This window comes from Schistocerca gregaria, chromosome 5, assembly GCF_023897955.1.
Source record: "Schistocerca gregaria isolate iqSchGreg1 chromosome 5, iqSchGreg1.2, whole genome shotgun sequence".
Taxonomy (NCBI): Eukaryota; Metazoa; Arthropoda; class Insecta; order Orthoptera; family Acrididae; genus Schistocerca; species Schistocerca gregaria.
Window position 1 is genome coordinate 107,265,484 of NC_064924.1, and position 25,013 is coordinate 107,290,496.

Here is a 25,013-nt window from a genome sequence, read left to right on the forward strand (position 1 = left end):
ATAGAGCCTATGCCTACCGTCATGTATTTTTGACTTTCAGTTGTTAAAAAACAGGATTTTTTCTGGTACCAGTAGGAGGAAGGAAGGATTCGCGCTCAGCTAGTGAACGAGTGAGAAGCACGCCATTTTTAGCGAGTAATTGTAGACCGCCATTTTGGGGTCGCTATGAATAAGTGAGGAGCATGTATTTCATATGTGCACCGTTTAGAAAAATACAGTATTGTTTTATTAACTGAAATGTCGTGTGAGTTGTTATTTCAAATAGTACAATAATTACAAGAACTGAAGCCCACCTGTGTACTTTGGAAAATTACCAACATCCGATAAGCTTAATGGGAACACGGTCAAGACTTCAAAGGTGAACACGGCGACCAAACATAGCATTACAAAGAATGGTAAGCACAGATCTACAGTGGAGAAAGGAACTACTTCGCCCTTCAAAATAATATGAACTAATACGAACTTATTTCCAGGCATAGCTCAGCTTATTGTGTTTGTCATTTATGCCGAAAAATTAATCTAATTAATTCAATACATTTTAAAAAGCCACGCATTTCAACATTTTATTATCATCTATTCCATTATTTTATTATATTATATTGCTTAGAGTCGTCAGTGCTAACAGACAAGCAACACTGCGTGAGTAACCGCAGAAATCGACGTCGGACATACAACGAACGTATCCGTTAGGACAGGGCGTCAAAATTTGTCGTTAATGGGCTATGGCAGCGACGACCAAAGCTAATACTCTGGCTAACAGCACGACATTGCCTGCAGCGCCTCTCCTGGTCTCTTGACCACGTCAGTTGGACCCTAGGCGAATCAGACCCGAGGTGACAGTAGGGTTCGAGCGCGACGCAGATTCCGCGGAGCCAATTTGTCAACAAGGCACTGTGCAAGCGGTTGCTTACTCCCTAATTCTGTGGGCTGGACCTCTGCTCCAACTGAACCTATCACTGACTAGAAATGACAGCTCCTTCAAGACCACTTCCGAAACGACGTTGGAACTTTTGTGGACGACAATGCATCATGTCACCGGGTCACAATTGTTCTTCACGAACATTTTGGACAATTCGAGTGAATGATTTGACCGACCAGATCACTCTACGTGAATCCCTTCGAGAAGTCAGTTTGCGCACAGTCTCCTAAAACGGCAACGCGTTCACAGTTATGGACGGCTATAGAGGTAGCAAGGCTCAATATTTCTGCAGGGGACTTCCAAAGACTTGTTGAGTCCGTACCAGTCGAGTTGCTGCACTAAGCTGTGCAAATGGATGTCCGACACGATATTAGCAGGTATCCCATGCAGAATGAGATTTTCACTCTGCAGCGGAGTGTGCGCTCATATGAAACTTGCTGGCAGATTAAAACAGTGTGCTGGACCGAGTCTCGAACTCGGGATCTTTGCCTTTTGCGGGCAAGTGCTCTACCATCTCAGGATCCCAAGCTCGACTCACGCCCCGTCCTCACAGCTGTACTTCTGCCAGTGCCTCGTCTCCTACCCTCCAAACTTTACAGAAGCTCTCCTGCGAACCTTGCAGAACTAGCACTCCTGAAAGAAAAGATATTACGGAGAAATGGCTTTGCCACAACCTGGGAGATGTTTCCAGAATGAGATTTTCTCTCTGCAGCGGAGTGTGCGATGATATGACTCCCGTCATCTCAGTGTGTCTCTATCGTGTTTAGTTTTAAAATCAACACTAAGTCACATAACGGATGAAATAGAGCCTGCTCACTGCCATTACCCACTGAGAAAAGTAGAGCTGCCATTCGCATTTTTTCTCATTAATAGCTGAAACCAACCACTGTTTTCAACTGCGGAGTGTCCTACCGTAATAGTGTTACGTGCTTATCACTGTAATTAACTTAATACCTGCTGTATTTTCACTATTACTGACATTTTCCCGTCAGTGGGAAGGGCAAGAAACAAAGTTTGAAACTGTTCTGTCGCTGTATAATTTTTTTTACAAGAATTACATTTTCTTATATGAATTCCATTTTTTGCTATCCTGTGCTTCATTTGATTCACCGTTTCCACATATTGATTGTAAGGTGGCTATAATTTCACACCTTACAAGAACTCAGACACATATTTTGCCGTGATCTACAAACACAATTAGGTATCATGTGATAGGTTCAAATGGCTCTGAGCACTATGGGACTTAACATCTTAGGTCATCAGTCCCCTAGAACTTAGAACTACTTAAACCTAACTAACCTAAGGACATCACACAACACCCAGCCATCACAAGGCAGAGAAAATCCCTGACCCCGCCGGGAATCGAACCCGGGAACCCGGGCGTGGGAAGCGAGAACGCTACCGCACGACCACGAGATACGGGCAGGTGATAGGTTGTCCATGGCACATATGAATATATAAAGGAGACTGACATTGTCACGTACACCTTGTAAATAATTGTTAACGCTTATTGCATGAAAGGTGACAGAGTGTCTTTATAATAAAAACGGCATAATGAATTATTGTACTAGCAGAGGTTCGAACGCCAGTGGAAATGAAACAGCAGGCGGAACTCAAGCCCTGGGTGGAAGGCTTACACGCGTGTGTTGGTTCCGCTTAAACGCAGGAAGTAGGAGATGGACGTCATAGCACCTAAGCGCTGGAGCACAATAGAGTCGCGACCGGCTGGTAATTATGTACCATCCCTCTACATATTACGTGTTCATTACTGGGAGGTAGACCTGCACATTTCTTTAACGGTTTCCCAGAGTTAAAAAATCAGCAGAGCCACGACCGTGCGTGATCTTCTGCCGTAGGGACTCAAGCTACCAGAATTTTGGCGACGTGTGCTTGATGTTGTACATGGTCACCAGCATCTCAGATTTGAAATTTTAGGTTGTTACAACCGTCCACACGTCTGCATTTCAGCAGAGATGTTCGCAATATCTGTCCAAATCGTTATAATCAGATGTTTGAATGAGTTATATTATTCCAGCGATGGCCTATTGATACTGTAATCACAGGGTACTACTTTTCTGTGTAGTCTGAAGTGTACAATTTCACATTTCTGAAGTCAGAAGGAAGTTGCCTATATCTGAACCACAATGAAATACTACGAATATCTGACACATAATTTGTTCAGTCTGTGGTAATCCACGAAGTGGGCCTGCAGCCGGACACGCAGTACGTGAATAATGATGACAAAACTAGCGGCTGTATTTGAATCTACAGTCTTCTACTCTTTTCAAAACACGCTGTAACGTTGTTGGATTATTTTGAGGTGTAAGCGGTGCTGATATTCAAGACCATAAAAGTGGGTTAAAAGCAGTGAGCTATGTGAGGAAGTTAACCTTGCATTACTGAGCAACTGTTTCACCAGGTATCCAGTCTAGCTTACCAAATTCCCAACCAGACTAACATTAATTATAATCTTTTAATAGTCATACGACAACCGGTGATATAGGGTGGTCCAAAAGTCCGGAAACACCCTGATAAAATCCAAATGGAGTAGCAAACAAGGAAACAGAGTCCCTACACACGAGGAACGGGAAGGGGGAAGCTTTATCGGCTATGCCACCAACATGGGGGCCATCTTGAAAGCCGCTATCTTGGATTCAACTCAAAAATCTCAAATGGGAATGTGCTCATTTGACATATTTATTTAAATTAATTTTCCAAATATTATTTTTCCAAATATAAATTGATTTATATTTAAATTCTCATATATATATATATATATATATATATATATATATATATATATATATATATATATACGAGAATTTAAATTCAATTTCAATTATCAATGTTACAATAATTTTTCAAAATATAAACTGATTTATATTTAAATTCTCATATATATATATATATATATATATATATATATATATATATATATATATATATATATATATATATATATGAGAATTTAAATATAAATCAGTTTATATTTGGAAAATTATTTGAACATTGATCATTGAAATTTCAGCGTATTGAACTTGATTCATAACTAAACTCATGCCTTATTTAGGATTGTGTAAATGTGAGTTTGTAATCTTACGGAACACATTAAATAGGGAGCCAATAATGGGAGACTGCATACAACACTGCATTCATGAAATAACACACGAAGAACGTTGAAACATATGCAAGAGGGAATTAACCACAACCGACCGCTTCAATTTTCACCCAAACAAGTTACTTTCGTAGTGCAATCCTGTCCGTCATGTGATTACCACACACTGCTATACTAAATTCATACTAACTCTCTGTGAAATCTTCCCGAAACGAATAGCTGAGGACTACTTTGATGGTCACACCACATGCTTCACGTGGTCAACTTGGTTTACACAAAGAGTGTAACTCCGCAATAATTCTGATAATTAAAATAAATTAGATCGAAAAGCAATTTACAAAAGAAAAACCACGATCTGGTTACTATCGTCTTACTATTAACCTGATGGGTCAAACAATTGTATAAGCACGTAGTACTGGTCTTACAAAGTACACCCAACGTGGGTTGAACATAAAGAAAAGTTGCTATATTGAAAAATATTGTCAAGACTAGACGTTATAATCTCACGCACATTCGCATTTAAGATTGAAGATCTTAGTTACAGTTACTGATCAATACGTGGTTCCACTTTACTCACAAAGTAGTGACAAAGCAACTACCGGAAGGCATTCTGAACTCCACAATCGAATTACACTGCGTTGCAATTTAAGATAACATTAGATATTTTAGAGCTAAACCTGAAATAAAGGTGATTAAATTATCAGTTAGGCTGAACTTAAAAAAATCCATTGTCCTACGGACTTAGCGGACACGCGCTAAGCCCGAGATCTTACCACTTCAGACACTCGCCGCGGACAGACTGACCTGCGCTCCTATGCTTCCCAAATGCAAACGGAAGTGATCAGAGAGGCAGCTTCCTATACCAACATTACGAGGGACGGACAGAACCGTACTAAGGATAGAAACCTCTCTGCTTTCAGAAAGCTACCTGTTCTGACGTTGGTACTACTGTTCTCTAGCAGACAGGCTTGTCTGCTACCATCAAGCATGCAACTAGAAATACATTTGCTCATTCATCCTCTCACACAGAAGGGAATGGGGATGACAGTATCTTATCATATACAGTATACAAAAGAAAGCGGATGTAGGTTCCGTATGAGACTGTGTGACATGAATTACATATAAACTATGTTTTAAAGTGTAGTAGTGTGACAGATCGTTTTTGTTTATGTGTAAAAGTAACACGTTCCACTGCTCAGTCTCCTCCCAGATAGTCAGGAACACCACAGTAAATTTAGAAGAGGAATTTATGCCATAAATGACAACAGATTTAAGAAATTAACATGAAAGGAATCCAACAGAGACCTTTCAACACTAGCAGTTTCGACACCACATGGTGTCATCTTCAGGCCCCATCCACAACGACTTGTCGTCTGACCATGCTGGGCTTGTTTTTGCCACGGAAGGTACGGAATTCAGTTAATTTTGGCCGGCTGCATACGATTCTGTTCATTGCACAAGAAAACGGTAGTGAATGATAGGCTATGTTCTGGGCCTGAAATGACGCCATGTGGTGTCGAAACTGGTAGCGTGTTCTAAAAAGAATAAACGACGTTAGATTCAAATGCAGCCGTTGGTTTTGTCATCATTATTCAAGATAATTTGTTCAGTTTTCTGTAGACAGTAATTTCATTATAGTCAACACCATAATCTGAAAGAAGTCTGACGTTGCCATGCCGGATCACTAACGAAGGATATGAACGGCAAGAGTCCCCAACACCCACCAAAGGCGCACAAGTTTGAGACGGGAGACGCAGAGCGCTGGAGGGAAATGAGCAGCGACACTTGCCGACGCCGTGTGACGCGGGACGAGCGGCCGCAGGAAGTTGCGCACGCAGCGGGGCGGCGGGTTTTGCGACACGGCGCGGCCTCTGCCGCGGCCGGCGTAATGAAGGCGCGCTGACGGATGGCCGCCTGACCGGGGCGCGGACCTGCGCATAGTTGGCGCGCGGGCCGCCGCGCCGCGCGGCGCTGCCGTCGCCGGCCAACTCGGGCCATTTATCTTGCGAGCGCCTCGTCTCGTCCCGGCCCTGAGCAGCTTACTGTCGGCCGATCCCGGCTCACAACCTAACAGGATACTTCGCCACAAGCACCTGACTTGCGCTCCCCTCGCCTCTGCAACTTCCCGTTCCGCGAATACCTGCTGGCGCCGAGGGCTCTCCCTACCGCCGCTGCCGGCTACAAAGCTCTGACCTTCGTCTTCTCTCGTGTTCCATACTTCGCAGCCTTCACACTAATTGAGCGCTAGGTAATGAGGCGAGGTAGAGCCGAACAAGTGGTCTGTATCTCAAACTATTTTAGTTAATTTTGAGTACACTATGGGAGTGAACAGTGATCAATGTGTAACAAATATTTACTATCAAAAACAGTCTTGATCACAATTTATTTATTACGGTGACCAGTCTCGACCACTACTGTGATCACCTTCAGATCGCTACTTTGGCAGTGATTCTCCATTAGGAGGGGGTTCTTATTCATTGGTCTGAAGATGATCACAGTAACGTTCGAAACTGGTCACCGTAATAAATAAATTGTGATCAAGACTGTTTTTGATAGTAAATTTTCCAAACTAGTTTGTTTTGGGCCTAGAGTGACTGATTATCTTCCTTCATTTTGTCTCTATAACTGGTGATCAAAAAGTTTCCGTTTGAGAGCGTTACTGCAGCGTATATACAACCCAGCGCGCAAGTACGATGCGGGCATATAAGCAATGACATTCAGGCAAGTGATTAATCTGACAGTGGTCTGCCGGCCGCGGTGGTCTAGCGGTTCTAGGTGCTCAGTCCGGAACCGCGCGACTGCTACGGTCGCAGGTTCGAATCCTGCCTCGGCCATGGATGTGTGTGATGTCCTTAGGTTAGTTAGGTTTAAGTAGTTCTAAGTTCTAGGGGACTGATGACCTCAGATGTTTAGTCCCATAGTGCTCAGAGCCATTTGAACCATTTTTTGATTCGTGGAAAGAAAGAGTGAAACTGAATTGTCTCTGTATTAGCAGTTATTTATCTAATTTTGCTTCGAAATCTTTTTGACAACAGTAAGGAATCAGATGAGCAATATCGGCAGAGTCCAACCTCTAAAACTGTTTCGGAATTTTGCCACTAGCTTCTCACAAGACTTTTTTCTGTTATTGATTTCGTTCTCGGAAGGTGCAGCGCATCTGAAAGGGAAATTGCATACAAACCGCCAGTGTGGACACCGCTTGGTATACTGCATCAACGTTTGGAGTCATTAAGTTAGAATTGTAGCTGAATGGCGTTACCCACACGAAAGTGTCAAAGAGATGTTCTCTGAAGATAAATTTGAATCTTTGGAAGAAATGTGACATGATTCTCATGGAAACCTATTGAGTTGCCCACATGCCCCTCCATCTCTGCATCCAGTGACGCCTGTGGGCTGAGGATGACATGGCTGCCGGTCGGTTCCGTTGGGTCTTCATGGCCTGTTTGCGCAGAGTTTAGTTTTTTTAATAATCGAGAAATGCTTGCATAGGGAACATGTCAGGGAGCTAAGAGCGGTTGATTGAATAACATATCCTAAATTTTCGTAGAATATACCTGATTTATCAGTCTACATATTGTAGGACGGTAAAAAATATTTCATTCCAGTTCATACTAGAGGAGCCGCAATTAAAGCTGCAAAAATCATTAAAATGCCGAAATTAAAGCAAAACACTGTGAACCGACACTACAGTTGCAGTATACTGATAATTGGGATTGATTCTGATTGGATCTCCCTGTTATATGATTGTTGATTACTTTTAATAGTGAGGACGTATAGATTTTCGTAGTCGCTGTCGTCGTCTGAACAATATTTGTTCGCATTTTTGCCTCTGAACTCACCACTTTTGATCTTTTATTTCTGTTACGCTCACTCAGCACATCTGCAACGAGCGCAATGTTATGCGTGAAGTACAATGCACATACGTCTTTGCTCAAGCTGCTTGACTGACTATTACAGAACTTCAGCGTGCGGTGTCTCCAAGATAGGGATTATTGGATCTTACTTTTTTGAAGAGAGTTGAAACGCAGTTACCGTGAGATCAGCGAACTACTAAATGTCAAACAGCTTTCTCCTTCCATAACGGGAGAGAATCGAGTAAAAATTAGAGAAAAGTGGTTCCAACAGGATTTTACCACAGCTCACGTGGCGAGAGCATCCATGAGAGTGGTTCGACGAATGTTTCCAGGACGTGGCGTTTCGCGATATGGCGACGCTCCTTGGCCCTTAGGCTCAGCCATTCTTGTCGATCTGTGACTTCGATTTGTGAGGTTACTTGAAATCAAGAGTGTACGTGAACAAGCCCCGGACAATCGATGACCTCAAGGTTTCCATACATCAGGAAAATAAAGCTGTGTCGAACGAAATGTGAAACTTCTTTATTTAAATGTGTGAATCTTTACTTAAATTGCTGAATGACTGAGAAGATGGAACTTCTACGTAATTTGATTCTGAAACAGATGCGTAAAACCGAACGTAGTGAGCCTACTTTCTCTTTACTTTTTCTTATCATGTCAACACTGAAACACAATATTCTAGTGCAACGCAATCTGACTGCTCAAAAAAATTACAACCTGACTTCAAATAATTAATACAAATAATGGCCCTGAATAAGGAAAATCCTAACAGTAACCTATACATCTCATTAAGCACTTACCTCACAAAAATCTTCATTACGCGAACTACTGCAATACAGCGACCGTCAATACTGCCAGCTAAATAAAAGATTCTACTAAAGCCACTAACTACACTCCTGGAAATGGAAAAAAGAACACATTGACACCGTTGTGTCAGACCCACCATACTTGCTCCGGACACTGCGAGAGGGCTGTACAAGCAATGATCACACGCACGGCACAGCGGACCCACCAGGAACCGCGGTGTTGGCCATCGAATGGCGCTAGCTGCGCAGCATTTGTGCACCGCCGCCGTCAGTGTCAGCCAGTTTGCCGTGGCATACGGAGCTCCATCGCAGTCTTTAACACTGGTAGCATGCTGCGACAGCGTGGACGTGAACCATATGTGCAGTTGACGGACTTTGAGCGAGGGCGTATAGTGGGTATGCGGGAGGCCGGGTGGACGTACCACCGAATTGCTCAACACGTGGGGCGTGAGGTCTCCACAGTACATCGATGTTGTCGCCAGTGGTCGGCGGAAGGTGCACGTGCCCGTCGACCTGGGACCGGACCGCAGCGACGCACGGTTGCACGCCAAGACCGTAGGATCCTACGCAGTGCCGTAGGGGACCGCACCGCCACTTCCCAGCAAATTAGGGACACTGTTGCTCCTGGGGTATCGGTGAGGACCATTCGCAACCGTCTCCATGAAGCTGGGCTACGGTCCCGCACACCGTTAGGCCGTCTTCCGCTCACGCCCCAACATCGTGCAGCCCGCCTCCAGTGGTGTCGCGACAGGCGTGAATGGAGGGACGAATGGAGACGTGTCGTCTTCAGCGATGAGAGTCGCTTCTGCCTTGGTGCCAATGATGGTCGTATGCGTGTTTGGCGCCGTGCAGGTGAGCGCCACAATCAGGACTGCATACGACCAAGGCACACAGGGCCAACACCCGGCATCATGGTGTGGGGGGCGATCTCCTACACTGGCCGTACACCTCTGGTGATCGTCGAGGGGACACTGAATAGTGCACGGTAAATCCAAACCGTCATCGAACCCATCGTTCTACCATTCCTAGACCGGCAAGGGAACTTGCTGTTCCAACAGGACAATGCTCGTCCGCATGTATCCTGTGCCACCCAACGTGCTCTAGGAGGTGTAAGTCAACTACCCTGGCCAGCAAGATCTCCGGATCTGTCCCCCATTGAGCATGTTTGGGACTGGATGAAGCGTCGTCTCACGCGGTCTGCACGTCCAGCACGAACGCTGGTCCAACTGAGGCGTCAGGTGGAAATGGCATGGCAAGCCGTTCCACAGGACTACATCCAGCATTTCTACGATCGTCTCCATGGGAGAATAGCAACCTGCATTGCTGCGAAAGGTGGATATACACTGTACTAGTGCCGACATTGTGAATGCTCTGTTGCCTGTGTCTATGTGCCTGTGATTCTGTCAGTGTGATCATGTGATGTATCTGACCCCAGGAATGTGTCAATAAAGTTTCCCCTTCCTCGGACAATGAATTCACGGTGTTCTTATTTCAATTTCCAGGAGTGTACTAATAGGCATGTGGTTAGCAAAGGAAAGAGTTTGGTGCAAACCAAATAATGTATTTTTTACCTTAATAATATGACATCCAGTTCAAACATGAATATAAATCGTCATTGACATCCAGTACAACGATATATAATCATGAATAATTTTCTGTCTCCAAGTCGGGCACTTCCAGATCGTTAGGCTGCGCTAACACTTCAGCCCTCTACCCTCCATCAATGCTAACTTCTCACATTTAACACCCATCACTGCTGGCTGTTCACCTCCAACTGCCCAACAGTACTTCCGTCACTGCTGGCGACTAACTTCCAACAATGAGTCCAACCAGTCACAGAATCTCTTGCAAAGAAAGCGAAGCCAGAGATCCAATGCAAAGCGCTACACAGCGTTGCCAACACAGAAGCAGCCCACTTACAAATGTTAGGGAGAGCCGTGCGTAACTTTCAGGAGTGGATCTTAATTTGTGTCCGAACAATAACGACGTCGTCTCAATGACATTATTTTCCGAACCTTATTAAGGTATGTAGATTTAAAAAACGCAATAAAAGTTCTGTTACTGAATACAGCACTCGTAAAAAAATGAAATCAATTTCAGCTTACAGTAGTGGAAACGCTTTTCCTCTGCTACACCCTTTACGTATCGTTTATATTAAATTGTAATCAAGTATCTTAGACCACCGACTTTATCGAATCGATACAAATGTTTGCGACTAACATTGGAACGTATTTTACATATTTATGTACAAAAGAGGCCTCACAAAAAATGAAATTCACAACTGTTTTTAACTGGTAAGAACATTACAGCCGAGATACGGCATGAAGTTCATAAATTTAAATGCATTGTTCCACTGAGTAATTTAGTTTGTCTTATTGCCACAATTATTTCAGTTTCAGCTGTTTGGACGAATTATAGAAACCATTGCGAATAAAGGAGCACCATCGAAGCACCGTAGCATGTTTACGAATTTCCAAACATTTGCTACGAAAACCTGGCTGAATGCCCGTAAGTACTTTGAACATAGTTTACGCCAGGAGAAGCTCAGGTATCACATTTGCTACGAAGTTAGTTTGAGAGACTGTTTGATGCGAGCATTATTCTCGTTTTTAGGCCCACTCTGCTCATTGATACTGAAAGTGATAATGGCGACGGTAGTTACAGGTTTTACGACGCCCTGTAGTCCGTGTACGGCTCGGAACATTCATTGCCCGTAACAGATTACCGCCGATAATGACCATCACGCCTACATTTCTCTTTGTATTTCATGAATGACCAAGGAAACTATTCGTCCGACGAAATTTGCCGTTGTGCTTGGTCGAGAGCTTATTTGGTTGTAATTTTACAAAGAGCCAACAGTTCGATATCTTTTCAAAGGAAACATGCCTCTGAGGCAATGAAACTGCAGAATCAGTGAATAGTTGTGGACGTTCAACGTGGACGTTAATCAAGAACGTTTGTTTGCAATGAATGCGGTAATCACGTATTAGCTTCCCTGAGAGCCATAAAAAGGCACTGCAGCTTTTGTTGGCTCGTACATGGTCTTGCCACAATAGAATCGCGAAATTTTGCGCCCATCATTGCGCGCGGAGTGTAATCAGAGACATTCAGGAGCCGATCTGCTTTCATTCCGCAGTCTGATGTCCGGTCCGGTCCGCCATGCATTAATTACTGTTTCGTTTGCGCCAGTCACGGATGGGCATAGCAGACTGTTTTTAATCAGGACATTTTTGGCGCATCGCAATTTCGATGGAGTGGGTTGTGCACCGGTGTATTAGCTCTTCAGCCACTCAGATACACTCTAAGACAAAAACAAAAGTTACGTACAAAGAAGGAATTATTTGAATTTGACGGAAAGCGGTAGATATGGTCTACATGTACAGACAAACATTTGAATAAAGATTCAGAAAAATTTGATGATTTATTCAAATTGAAAAAGTCAGCAACGCGCTCGTGCACCGAATAACTGCTTGCACGAGGGTCAGAGGTTTATGGATGGTCTCCTGAGGGAGACCGTGCCGAACTCTGTCCGACTGGGGCCTTAGAACATCAAAATCCGGAGGTGTCTGGAGGGCTGCCCATAATGCTCCAAACGTTCGGAATTGGGAACAGATCCGACGACCTTTCTGGCCAAGGCAGAACGTCGTGTCTGTGAGAGCATTATCTTGGTGAAATGTTAGCCCAGGAAGGGTTGTCATGAAGGGCAATGAAATATCGTCGTTGTACCGCTGTGCGGTAAGGCTGGCGCGAATAATAACCAAAGGGATGCTGCCATGGAAAGAAGTAGCACCCAGACCATCACTCCTGGTTGTCGGGCTGTATAGCGGCGGAGTCAGGTGGGTATGCCTTCATTTTCTGGACGTCTACAGACACGTTTTCGGCTTTGAATCTCATTGACTGGAGTAGAACTATCTCCAGTGATGAGTCCCTCTTCCAACTGAGCCCCAATGACCAGCAAAGACGTGTCCGGAAACGCCCCGGACAGTGATGGGATACCAACCTGACTTTCACCCGCCATCCTAGGCTTACATTTTAGCAAGATAATGTCCACCTGCCTACAGCGAGAGTTTCTACTTCTTGTCTTCGTTCTTGCCAAACACTGTTTTGGCCAGCAAGGTCGCCGGGACTCTCCCCAACAGAGCATTATGGGCAAGGACCTCCAGCTTGATTTTGACGATCTGACACGCCAATTGGACAGAATTTAGCACGAACTCCCGAGTTCGAGTCTCAGTCCGGCACACAGTTTTAATCTGCCAGGAAGTTTCATATCAGCGCACACTCCGCTGCAGAGTGAAAATCTCATTCTGGAAACATCGCCCAGGCTGTGGCTAAGCCACGTCTCCGCAGTATTCTTTCTTTCAGGAGTGCTAGTTCTGCAAGGTTCGCAGGAGAGCTTCTGTAAAGTTTGGAAGGTAGGAGACGAGGTACTGGCAGAAGGATAGCTGTGAGGACAGGGTGAGAGTTGTGCTTGGGTAGCTCAGATGGTAGAGCACTTGCCCGCGAAAGGCAAAGGTCCCAAGTTCGAGTCTCAGCCCGGCACATAGTTTTAATCTGCCAGGAAGTTTCATCCGGCAACACTATCAATCAATGTCAGGCCGAATAACTGCTTGCATAAGGGTCGGGGTGGAATAATGTGTTATTGACTTGTTCAATTTTTTGAAGCGCTTTCTCTCAAATAAATAATCCATTTTTTGTAACATTATAATCCCATGTTAGACTGCATATACACATCACATCCAGCGGTGTGGTGCTTCGGTTTCCTTACTTTTTTTAGTGTACTTGTTCCGATCCAACGCCGACAGTAGCTACTTGTCTTCCATTCTTTAACCAAGGGAATGCGTAAGCACCACATTCGCATTCGTCTCCATGTACCATCTGGTGACATTCGCAGGTACTGATCTCTTTAAAGAAGCCTGAAATATAGTGTTACGTAAAACAGATTGTTGTAATACTCAACATACTGGAGTGTTAATGAATTTTTCGATTCATTAAAAGAAAACTGGACTTACGATACTGAAGCAGTGTTAGGTACTTAAATTTTTAAGCTGTCAACTTATTGGTGACGTGAGTAGCGGGCGCACATTTAGCGACACGTGACCCTTGCTCGCACGATGGGGGAAATTTCAAACAATGGCGGCTTTTGAGACAGGACGTCAGGGCGAAGCCGTTACGTTAGATTCGATACTGAAGAAAGAAATGTTATCAGTCTCAAGCGTCGTGCAAAATTGAACTCACCAGGGAACTTAACAGAGACAAATTTTTAGTGCTGTTGGAAACCTGGGAAAGACGGAAGCCTATCAAGGAACTACTCACCACCCAGTAGAGCTTCTGTGCCATCCGTTCTCGTTTAAGTTGTACGATCGAATAATCTTAAGTCGCACAGCAAATACCAGAAACCAGAAGTTTATTCCCAACAAGTCACACCAGGAAAAAGGTGCAAAAAAAAAAAAAAAATTCAAATGGGTGTGAAGTCTTATGGGACTTAACTGCTAAGGTCATCAGTCCCTAAGCTTACACACTACTTACCCTAAATTATCCTAAGGACAAACACACACACACCGATGCCCGAGGGAGGACTCGAACCTCTGCCGGGACCAGCCGCCCAGTCCATGACTGCAGCGCCTGAGACCGCTCGGCTAATCCCGCGCGGCGATCGTGCATTAGTCCAATCCTGTACGTTGCAAAACACACGCATTGAGATGACAAAACTCATGACGTACCTCCTAATATCAAGACGGACCTTCTTTGGCACGGTCTAGTGCGGCAGTTCGACGTGGCATGGACTCAAAATATCGCTGGAAGTGTCCAGAAGAAATACTGAGCCATACTGCCTTGGCAGCCGTCCGTAATTGCGGAAGTGTTGCCAGGGCAGGATTTTGTGCGCGAACTGACGTCTCGATTATGTCCCATAAACGCTCGATGGGATTCATGTTGGGCGACCTGGATGGAAAAATCATCAATATCTATTTTCAGTCAGTAATCGTTTCAGGACCCAGTCCTTTTACGTAAACACAGTCCACAACATCACGGAGCCACCACCTGCTTGCACAGCGCCTTGTTGACAAATTGGGTTCATGGCTTCGTGGGGCCTGCACCAGACTGGAACCCTACCATCAGCTCTTACCAGCTGAAGTCGGAACTCATCTGACCAGGCCACAGTTTTCCAAACGTCGTATCGTAGCCGTCTCGGCATTTCTGACAAATTATACAACAGCGAGGCCGGTTTTTTGACACCATTCCTTCAGAATGTGAAGCACAGAATTTTTCTGACAGATATGAACTTTCATAAAGCGTCCATTAACGGTTATTTCAACAGTTGCAGTATGTATATAAGTCAACTTGGTAAAATGCGCGTGTGGATTTGTCGTTCAGTATGCAAACATTTATACAGCATGTGATGCCACTTTGATGTTTATTATCAGGATCAGACACTGTAAAAAAAAAAAAAAAGGTTCAAATGGCTCTTAGCACTATGGGACTCAACTGCTAGCACTATGGGACTCAACTGCTAGCACTATGGGACTCAACTGCTGTGGTCATCAGTCCCCTAGAACTTAGAACTACATAAACCTAACTAACCTAAGGACTTCACACACGGCCACGCCCGAGGCAGGATTCGAACCTGCGACCGTAGCAGTCGCGCGGTTCCGGACTGAGCGCCTAGAACCGCTAGACCACCGCGGCCGGCCAGACACTGTCATTGCAGTGTGAGTAGGCCAGGCTTGAAAATGAACCTGTAACGTTCGAAACTACTCGCGTAATATAAATACTGCACCTGTTGATAGAATCGTTAATAAACGTTTTAAGAAATTTAATAAAGTGGCTGGTACCCTGTCAGAAAAAAAGGTGAACCTGAAAAAAAGAGATATGAACTGTTTTCACAAGTGAGCCATATACAGACAACATAACAAATTACGATATGTGCCTCCATGTTATGTAGTTTTAAGTTTTTGTATTTGTGATTCAAGTTATTTGTCAATGAAAGTTGTTCACATATAGCACTACTTGGGATGCACTTGGTGATTTCTAATGCAACGGTGCTTTACTCTTTAAGCAATATATCTGTTACTTCTTCATACAACAGGCTAAAATGATCTTAGTATTCATGTAGACTTTTCTGTGTTGAGGCACTTTATAATGACCAATAATTTCGGAGACAGTTGGGCTCCACAGTTCCAAATTAGCTTTGCGTGTACATCCTATTCTGTTCCTTCAGAAAGTCTATTATTAAATTCCACAACGCTTGAAGTGACACTAGAAAATAAGCCTGTATACACCACTGGTAAACAACTGGATTTAATATGTATAATGGTTTTTCTCCTGAGTCATCACTACCTCATGGTAGACCTAAAAATGAGTAATGGATTGACCACGTTTATTCACTGCTATTCCCAGAGACTACATACTGACATGAGTTTCACTGTTGTGCTGGAAAAGAAAACCTTTGGTCATTTAAAGGATGAAGGCTATTGACGACTACTATCATGTAACTTTGACTTGCGAGACGTTTAATGTCACTCTGATTTACATACTGAGGACAGTTAAATTCCTCAACCCTCATGAAAACGGAAGTAGCGTCCCAGTCTAGCATTAAAAGGGACAAAATAAATGGAATTCCATGGCAGAATGTCTGGATCCGTCGTACAGAGAATTCTACCCCCCTACATACGTTCGGCATTAAACTGCGTTCTAAATAATTACCGATGGACCGATTCTGAAAACGACAGAAATATATTTTTCGTTTACTAATTGAATTGGTAATCAGGTAAATTTTATAGCGCGTGAATTATTTCACGAGAGATATAAAGCACAAATTCCTAATTAACGCTCACCCCGGTACAAAAACAACACGCAATGGTTGGAAGTGCGTAAACAGATGAATACCTTCAGTTCAGGTTTACAGCTACGTCTGAACTAAGTGAACTGCAGTTATGCTATGAGTGCAGTTTTGCGATGTGAAATTTTTCTGCAAATCCTTTGTAATTAACTAATTACATTATTTCTGAATGTTTACTCTGTAGAATAGAACAGCATATAAATGTTTATGGACTGTAAAAGTAATTCTTTTTTTTACTTTTTATTTGTGCAACAGTTTTATTTTTGTATCTGCAAAAGAAAATGTTAGTGAGATAATCTGTGTCAAGCAGTATTTATTATTGACCCCGAATTCCATAGTTCGTGAGTGAAAGAGTGAGTCGTATTGTGTCTTCTACGCTTGAAGAGATGGTTTCTGAGCGTGCCAAAAATGTGTTTTGCTTTATCTGCAAAATGGCAGCGAGCCCTGGACAAGTGGCAAGATGATTAAATTAAAGAAGAAACCAACAATTAGTCATTTTGAGCTGTAAGTTTTTCCAGGCGTCACAATCTTGATTAAACATGTTAGATTTTTTGTAGAACATTGACATCAGTTCTGTACTTGTTTCATTATTTTACTTATAATACTCTCGTTTTTCCTGCATCCCTGAAATTATGTCCCTACTGTTGTTTCACTATTCACGCACTCGCATGACGTCCGTCGTCGCTCTCTCCATTGACAACACACGACTCATACTAAGAGGGAGGCCCTCCTGCCATGTGCCTCTTCCAACGTCGTACGCTGTGATCACGTGAACAGCATGTAGGGGCTGACAGCAAAAACACATGCGCATTTCATGTAATCGTCAGAGAAGTGCAGTGCTCTTCTGGATTGTTAATTGTGTACCGTTCTTTTGTTGCCAAACAGCTACATCGGAGGGGCATTCAGTTCACTAACGAGTTCACTTATTTAAGTATAAATAATTTCAATCATCTTGAGAACAATAAAAATGTAAGATAACACTTGAGGTCCCCTAGGGCGTACTCACCTTACACCATAATGGAAACATATTGGGCACGTCTGTTGTTCGGGAGTTGTTTGTACCATTCTGGGAATAATGTGAAACTAAGAATCGCAAAAAACGTTATAAATCGAATATGAATCCTGTGCTTCGATCTCTTCACCATTTCGCCCATTCTTCTGTTGAGTGATAAGTATCTACTGGATTTCTCATACGACATGACTTTACACTAATTTCAACGAGAGAAAAGAACGATGAAATTAAACCAGTTACTAGGTACACTGAGTGCAAAGAGATTATATCATGTGATGGTTATCATATACTGCTTATACACGTGGCATTTCACTTACGCCCTTTGCATACAAGACAGCCCCTCTAGAGTATAAATAGCGGCTTACCTCCTGCATTTACACCTACAAATTATACTGGGCGATTCAGTTGCGCTTACCTATGAGTTTTACGCAACCCACATTGCCTTCAAATGCCACGTGCAAGATTTTGATACTGTCTTGATAACTATACACAAACTATTACGCTTACAGAAAAAAATGATGAGAAACTTTTTGTACGAAATTTAATGTACACTACTGGCCATTAAAATAGCTACACTACGAAGATGAAGTGCTACAGACGCGACATTTAACCGACAGCAAGAAGGTGTTGCGATATACAAATGATTAGCTTTTCAGAGCATTCACACAAGGTTGGCGCCGGTGGCGTCACCTACAACGTGCTGACATGAGGAAAGTTTCCAACCGATTTCTTATACTCAAACTGTAGTTGAGCGGCGTTGCCTGGCGAAACCTTGTTGTGATGCCTCGTGTAAGGAGGAGAAATGCGTACCATCACGTTTCGGTCGGATTGCAGCCTATCGCGATTGCTGTTTATCGTATCGCGACATTGCTGCTCGCGTTGGTCGAGATCCAATGACTGTTAGCAGAATATGGAATCAGCGGTTTCAGAAGACTAATACGGAACGCCGTGCTGGACCCCAACGGCCTCGTATCACTATCAGTCTAGATGACAGGCATCTTATCCGCATGGCTGTAACGGATCGTGCACCCACGTCTCAATCCCTGAGTCAGCAGATGGGAACGTTTGCATGACAACAACCATCTGCACGAACAGCTCGACGACGTTTGCAGCAGCATGGTCTATCAGTTCGGAGAATATGGCTGCGGTTACCCTTGACGCTGCATCACAGACAGGAGCGCCTGCGATTGTGTACTCAACGACGAACCTGGGTGCACGAATGGCAAAACGTCATTGTTTCGGATGAATCCAGATTCCGTTTACATCATCATGATGGTCGCATCCGTGTTTGGCGACATCGCGGTGAACGCACATTGGAAGCGTGTATTCGTCATCGCCATACTGGCGTATCATCCGGCGTGATGGTATGGGGTGCCATTGGTTGCACGTCTCGGTCACCTCTTCTTTGCATTGACGGCACTTTGAACCCTGGACGTTACATTTCAGATGTGTTACGACCTGTGGCTCTACCCTTCATTCGATCCCTGCTAAATCCTACATTTCGGCAGGATAATGCACGACCGCATGTTGCAGGTCCTCTACGGGCCTTTCTGGATACAGGAAATGTTCAACTGCTGACCTGGCCAGCACATTCTCCAGATGTCTCACAATTGCAAACGCCTGGTCTGTGGTGGCCGAGTACTTGGCTCGTCACAATACGCCAGTCACTACTCTGGAAGAACTGTGGTATCGTGTTGAAGCTGCATTGGCAGCTGTACCTGTACATGCCATCCAAGCTCTGTTTGGCTCAATGTCCAGAAGTGGTTGTTGTGGGTACTGATTTCTCAGGATCTATGCACCCAAATTGCGTGAAAGTGTAATCACATGTCAGTTCTAGTATAATATATTTGTCCAATGAATACCCGTGTTTCATCTACATTTCTTCTTGGTGTAGCAATTTTAAAGACCGGTAGTGTAGTTAAAATTTATACCGGAATTCGTTTTTGCTAGAGGCCATAGTTTTTTAATTATTCGAGAAAAACTTGCACAAGTGACATTCGAACGCCATTTTTCTTGAATAACGCATCCCAGTACAAAATTTAACTACATGAAATTTCCCGTTAATAGGTGGGACTCATGGTTTGCGTAAAGTAAGTGAGAGCATATGAAAGCTCGTGGGTTTAGCCGAGCGATCTAAGGCGCTGCAGTCATGGACTGTGCGGCTGGTCCCGGCGGAGGTTCGAGTCTTCCCTCGGGCATGGGTGTGTGTGTTTGTCCTTAGGATAGTTCAGGTTAAGTAGTGTGTAAGCATAGGGACTGATGACCCTAGCAGTTAAGTCCCAGAAGATTTGACTCACACACACAGCATATGAAAATATCGCATGTGGTTTTTGAAGGCGCTGTCGGTTGCATGAAACCCATAAGTAGGGACAGATAAATCACTAGTAAGGCTTTAAGGCTAGTAGTCCTTAGTCTCTTGCCCAAATTGCCTACATGCAGTGGCAGGGTTGCAAGGAGGAGAGTTGTGGAGTGTAAGTTGGTGGCTTATGGGGGCCAAACGCGCAGGTGCGTACGCACGCGCACACACACGCATACACACACACAATCAAGCTGTAGAAAATGAAACAGCCATTAAGTATTACCGAGAACTGCTATGCTGCTCTGTTAAATCGATCTCTGAACACCGCTCCACCATATCTATTTTCGTGGGTCGTTTTGTGTACGAAACTTGGAGTCAAACTCGTGGAATCCCTGCTCTGCTGTATTTATTCTCGTAGTTCGTTCTATGTAAAGCTCTTGGCGCCAAAATCGCGGAAGTTCGGTCTCTGACCCGTGCTCTGCCATCTTTGTTCTCGTATTTCATTCTTAAATATTTTCATCATTTCGCGGCCCTGTGAGCAACTGTATAAATATTAATTTTAATTTTAATAATCAACAGTCTCGGTTGCACCGTTTACCTAGAATTTACCTAGGTTTCAGTCGGGATAACCCAGCCTTCTTCAGAGCAACAGTAACTACCGTTTGTCGATAGTGGACATGGTCAAGATAAAGCTACAAATCCATAAATTACCGTCAGACTATAAAACTTATCTGGAACTGCCTCGGCCCCACTTCGCGACAAAGATGTGGCAGCCACGAGTGCTGTACTGACGATAATTTATGGATTTGTAGTTTTCTTGACGATATCCACTATGGACAAACGGTATTTACTGTTATTCTGAAGGAGGTTGGGTATCCCGACTGAAGCCTAGGTAAATTCTAGGTAAACAGTGCAACTGAGGCTGTTGATTATTAAAATTAAAATTAGTATTTCATTCTGTGTACCCCAGAGCCGCCATCTTGCTCCTCAACTACATTCGACCCCAGTATCTGTTATATGTTTAAGACCAACGGTTATACTTACCACTGTGGTAGGTAATTTATTTTTAACTGTCTTTATTCTTCAGTAAGGTTTCGGACATGTCTGACCAACAATCGTTAGGCTGCATTTTAAAAACGACTGTAGCTGTAAGAAATATATAAGAAAGATATTGTATATTAAACAGAGACTATCATAGTTTCATTGGACGGACCAAAATTCGAAAATAAAAAATTATATCCAAATCTAGAATCGAACCCTGCTATTCAGGTATTCTACTGCAAAATTCTCCTCACTGCACTAACTCGACAGCACAGTTAGGTGGTATTGATTGAAATTACTTGCCGTACAGTGTTGCCAGAATACCTTCCTTTGACGTCCATTTTATAGCGAAAATCTGGACAGGGCGAAATTTTCATACGGACATATTTGTGTTGTTAGTATACAAGGAATCACGCTGTGGCTCTAAGTGCACGAATTTTGCTTCATCCTGTACAGTTTTTCTCAGAATGTATCGGGATTGAGCCTCTACTGTCGTGGAACAGTGTATTTGCGATGGAGGGAATCTACTTACCGACCACTTTTCCACTGGCGATTGCTAGTTCCTTAAATGGACTACGACAGACCAAAAAATTGCTCTCGGGAGAGATGGAAGATACTCGGACGGCACAAGTGGCTAGGAGCGGCGTACCCTTGATCGCAGCTCCTGCAAGCGGTAGAGAAAGTTTTAAATTGCTTCTGCCGGCTTAGGTAGCGTAATGCCTGCTGATTAAACGGCACGCCCTCAGAAGTGGAGGTGCCGACAGTTTTAGCCGGCCAATTAAACGGAGATCGCGCCGCGCTGTTTATCGACGAGTTGCCCCCCACCCCCTTTGGTTGCCCCCCACCCCCGTCCCCTTTCCCCTTTTTTCGCTTTCGAGTCGCGCGACACTTGGGCGTCCGCGGAAGGATTCGATTATAGCGACCTGATTGATGTCATTATCAGCATACTCGAGGTTCCGGCTGCGAAATTGGGTTCTCCTGACTCTTTTCGGGAGCTTACACTTAATTGGGTCGCCCCGCCGCCCGTTCGATTAAGTGATTAAAGCAAACTTGCGCCGCCGAGCGGATGTCGAGAGGCACCGGTGGTGGAGGCGGCGGCAGCGGCGCTGCCTTCTGCGGAATGGCCCCACACCGGTTCGGGACGGCTTTACGCAATCCGCCCGCCATGGAGCAGCGCGTTCGCCAACTATCGCATCGTAGGCATATCAGTAACAACACTGCAAATAGTACCTACGTGAATACTGTAATACACTACTGGCCATTAAAATTGCTACACCAAGAAGAAATGCAGATGATAAACGGGTATTCATTGGACAAATATATTATACTAGAACTCACATGTGATTACATTTTCACGCAGTTTGGGTGCATAGATCCTGAGAAATCAGTACCCAGAACAACCACCTCTGGCCGTAATAACGGCCTTGATACGCCTGGGTATTGAGTCAAACAGAGCTTGGATGGCGTGTACAGGTACAGATGCCCACGCAGCTTCAACACAATACCACAGTTCACCAAGAGTAGTGACTGGCGTATTATGACGAGCCAGCTGCTCGGCCACCATTGATCAGACGTTCTCAATTGGTGAGAGATCTGGAGAATGTGCTGGCCAGGGCAGCAGTTAACATTTTCTGTATCCAAAAAAGCGCGTAAAGGACCTGAAATATGCGGTCGTGCATTATCCTGCTGAAATGTAGGGATTCGCAGGGATCGAATGAAGGGTAGAGCCACTGGCCGTAACACATCTGAAATGTAACGTCCAATGTTCAAAGTGCCGACAATGCGAACAAGAGGTGACAGAGACGTGTAACCAATGGCACCCCATACCGTCACGCAGGATGATACGCCATTATGGCGAAGATGAATACACCCTTCCAATGTGCGTTCACCGCGATGTCGCCAAACACGGATGCGACCATCATGATGGTGTAAACGGAACCTGGATTCATCCGAAACAATGAGGTTTTGCCATTCGTGCACCCAGGTCCATCGTTGAGTACACCATCGCAGGCGCTCCTGTCTGTGATGCAGCGTCAAGGGTAACCGCAGCCATGGTCTCAGAGCTGATAGTCCATGCTGCTGCAAACGTCGTCGAACTGATCGTGGACATGGTTGTTGTCTTCCAAACGTCCCCATCCGTTGGCTCACGGATCGAACGTGGCTGCATGATCCGTTACAGCCATGCGGATAAGATGCCTGTCATCTCGACTGGTAGTGATACAAGGCCGTTGGGATCCTGCACGGCGTTCCGTATTACTTTCCTGAACCCACCGATTCCATATCCTACTAACAGTCATTGGATCTCAACCAACGCGAGCAGCAATCGCGATAGGCTACAATCCGACCTTTATGAAAGTCGGAAACGTGATGGTACGCATTTATCCTCCTTGCACGAGGCATCACAACAAACATTTCACCAAGCAACGCCGTTCGACTGCTGTTTGTGTATGAGAAATCGGTTGGAAACTTTCCTCATGTCAACACGTTGTAGGTGTCGCCACCGGCGCCAATCTTGTGTGAATGCTCTGAAAAGCTAATCATTTGCATATCACAGCATCTTCTTCCTGTCGGTTAAATTTCGCGTCTGTACCACTTCATGTTCGTGGTGTAGCAATTTTAATGGCCAGTAGTATATTAGACAATCATGCACTCATGCTGTCACGGACAAACCGTAAGAAGTATCCGTGGATTCGTGGCTCTAACGTTGGTTCACCACACATGACATTACGAGAGCTTTCTTCTTTTTTATTAACTTACTATCGGTCGCGAAATTCAATCCAGAATGAAAACCCAGTAAAGGTCTGCGTAGATCCAGTATTCAGTGTCTCCAGTATGCCCGTCCATCGCGTAATGTCGCACGTTTTAGTTCTGAACACACAGTAAGCGAGTAGAGTTTCCGAGAAAATAGTGCCTCCAAGTGAGAAGTCCTGCTGAGAGGTTACGCCATTTTCTAAACATTCATGGTGGTGTCTGATTGTTCTATATCGTGTGTCCCTACCACTTTCGCGCAACGACGCTCTGAGCCTGTTTTTTAGGGAATTAACTAGTTTGAACCTGGGACCTGTTGCTGGTAAGGAGACGCCAGACCACACATGAAAGGTAGAATTCAGAAGAGTTCAGTGAGACTACCGATGATATAACCAAATACTAATTGATCTCAGCGTCAGCTCCACTGCACTCCCTGTAAAAGAATCTTAATACTAACTAAATTTAGTGGAATCGTTCAAGGCTTTCCTATTTTTAGTTATCTGGTAAAATAACGTCGAAAAAGCAGTTAAATTTACCATTAGAAGTTTTATTCTACTCACAAAACATCGTTTATAAATTGCACTATTGATAAAAGGAAATGTTTTAATACAGGATGGTAAAAACCAACTGCGTTCAACAAAAATGTGAACGAATATTCCCTGAATGGGTTTCCAAGTTCTACAATCGATCGAAGGATGACCTATGCCATATCACATTTATAATCTAGGTTTGAATTAAGTTTCACAAAAGAGAAAACTATCAAAATGGTCTACAGTGACCCTCAATTATCTTTAATTACTTATCTAACTTGTCGTAAATTACAGTGGCTGATGTGGCTTCTCAATAACTATATGAAAGAAAAATAATCGCGTTTCAGATCTGTTCTTCAAGTGGCAAATGTGAACACTATGAGTTGTAATTAACGATCGACACTAGTATTACGCAAAAAGGTCTACAGTGACCCTCAATTATCTTTAATTACTTATCTAAGTTGTCGTAAATTACAGTGGCTGATGTGGCTTCTCAATAACTATATAAAAGAAAAATAATCGCGTTTCAGATCTGTTCTTCAAGTGGCAAATGTGAACACTATGAGTTGTAATTAACGATCGACACTAGTATTACGCAAAAAGGGGGTGTAACAGATGAGACTTCTGCAGTTCTGAGTGAAGCCTTATGCGCTCAAAAATGCGGCATCGCGTGCGTTCATTACCTTGTCGGTGTTTGGGCAGCGGCGGGCAGCACAGCTCCACTCACATCGCCATCTCGGAAGCAACTCCCCCTAACTTCTCCTTACTACAATTTACCGATGTTTTTTAAAAAAACCTATCTGGCTGTGTTTTCATCTGACCAATCAGGGTCTCAATGTTAACCTTAAGCTC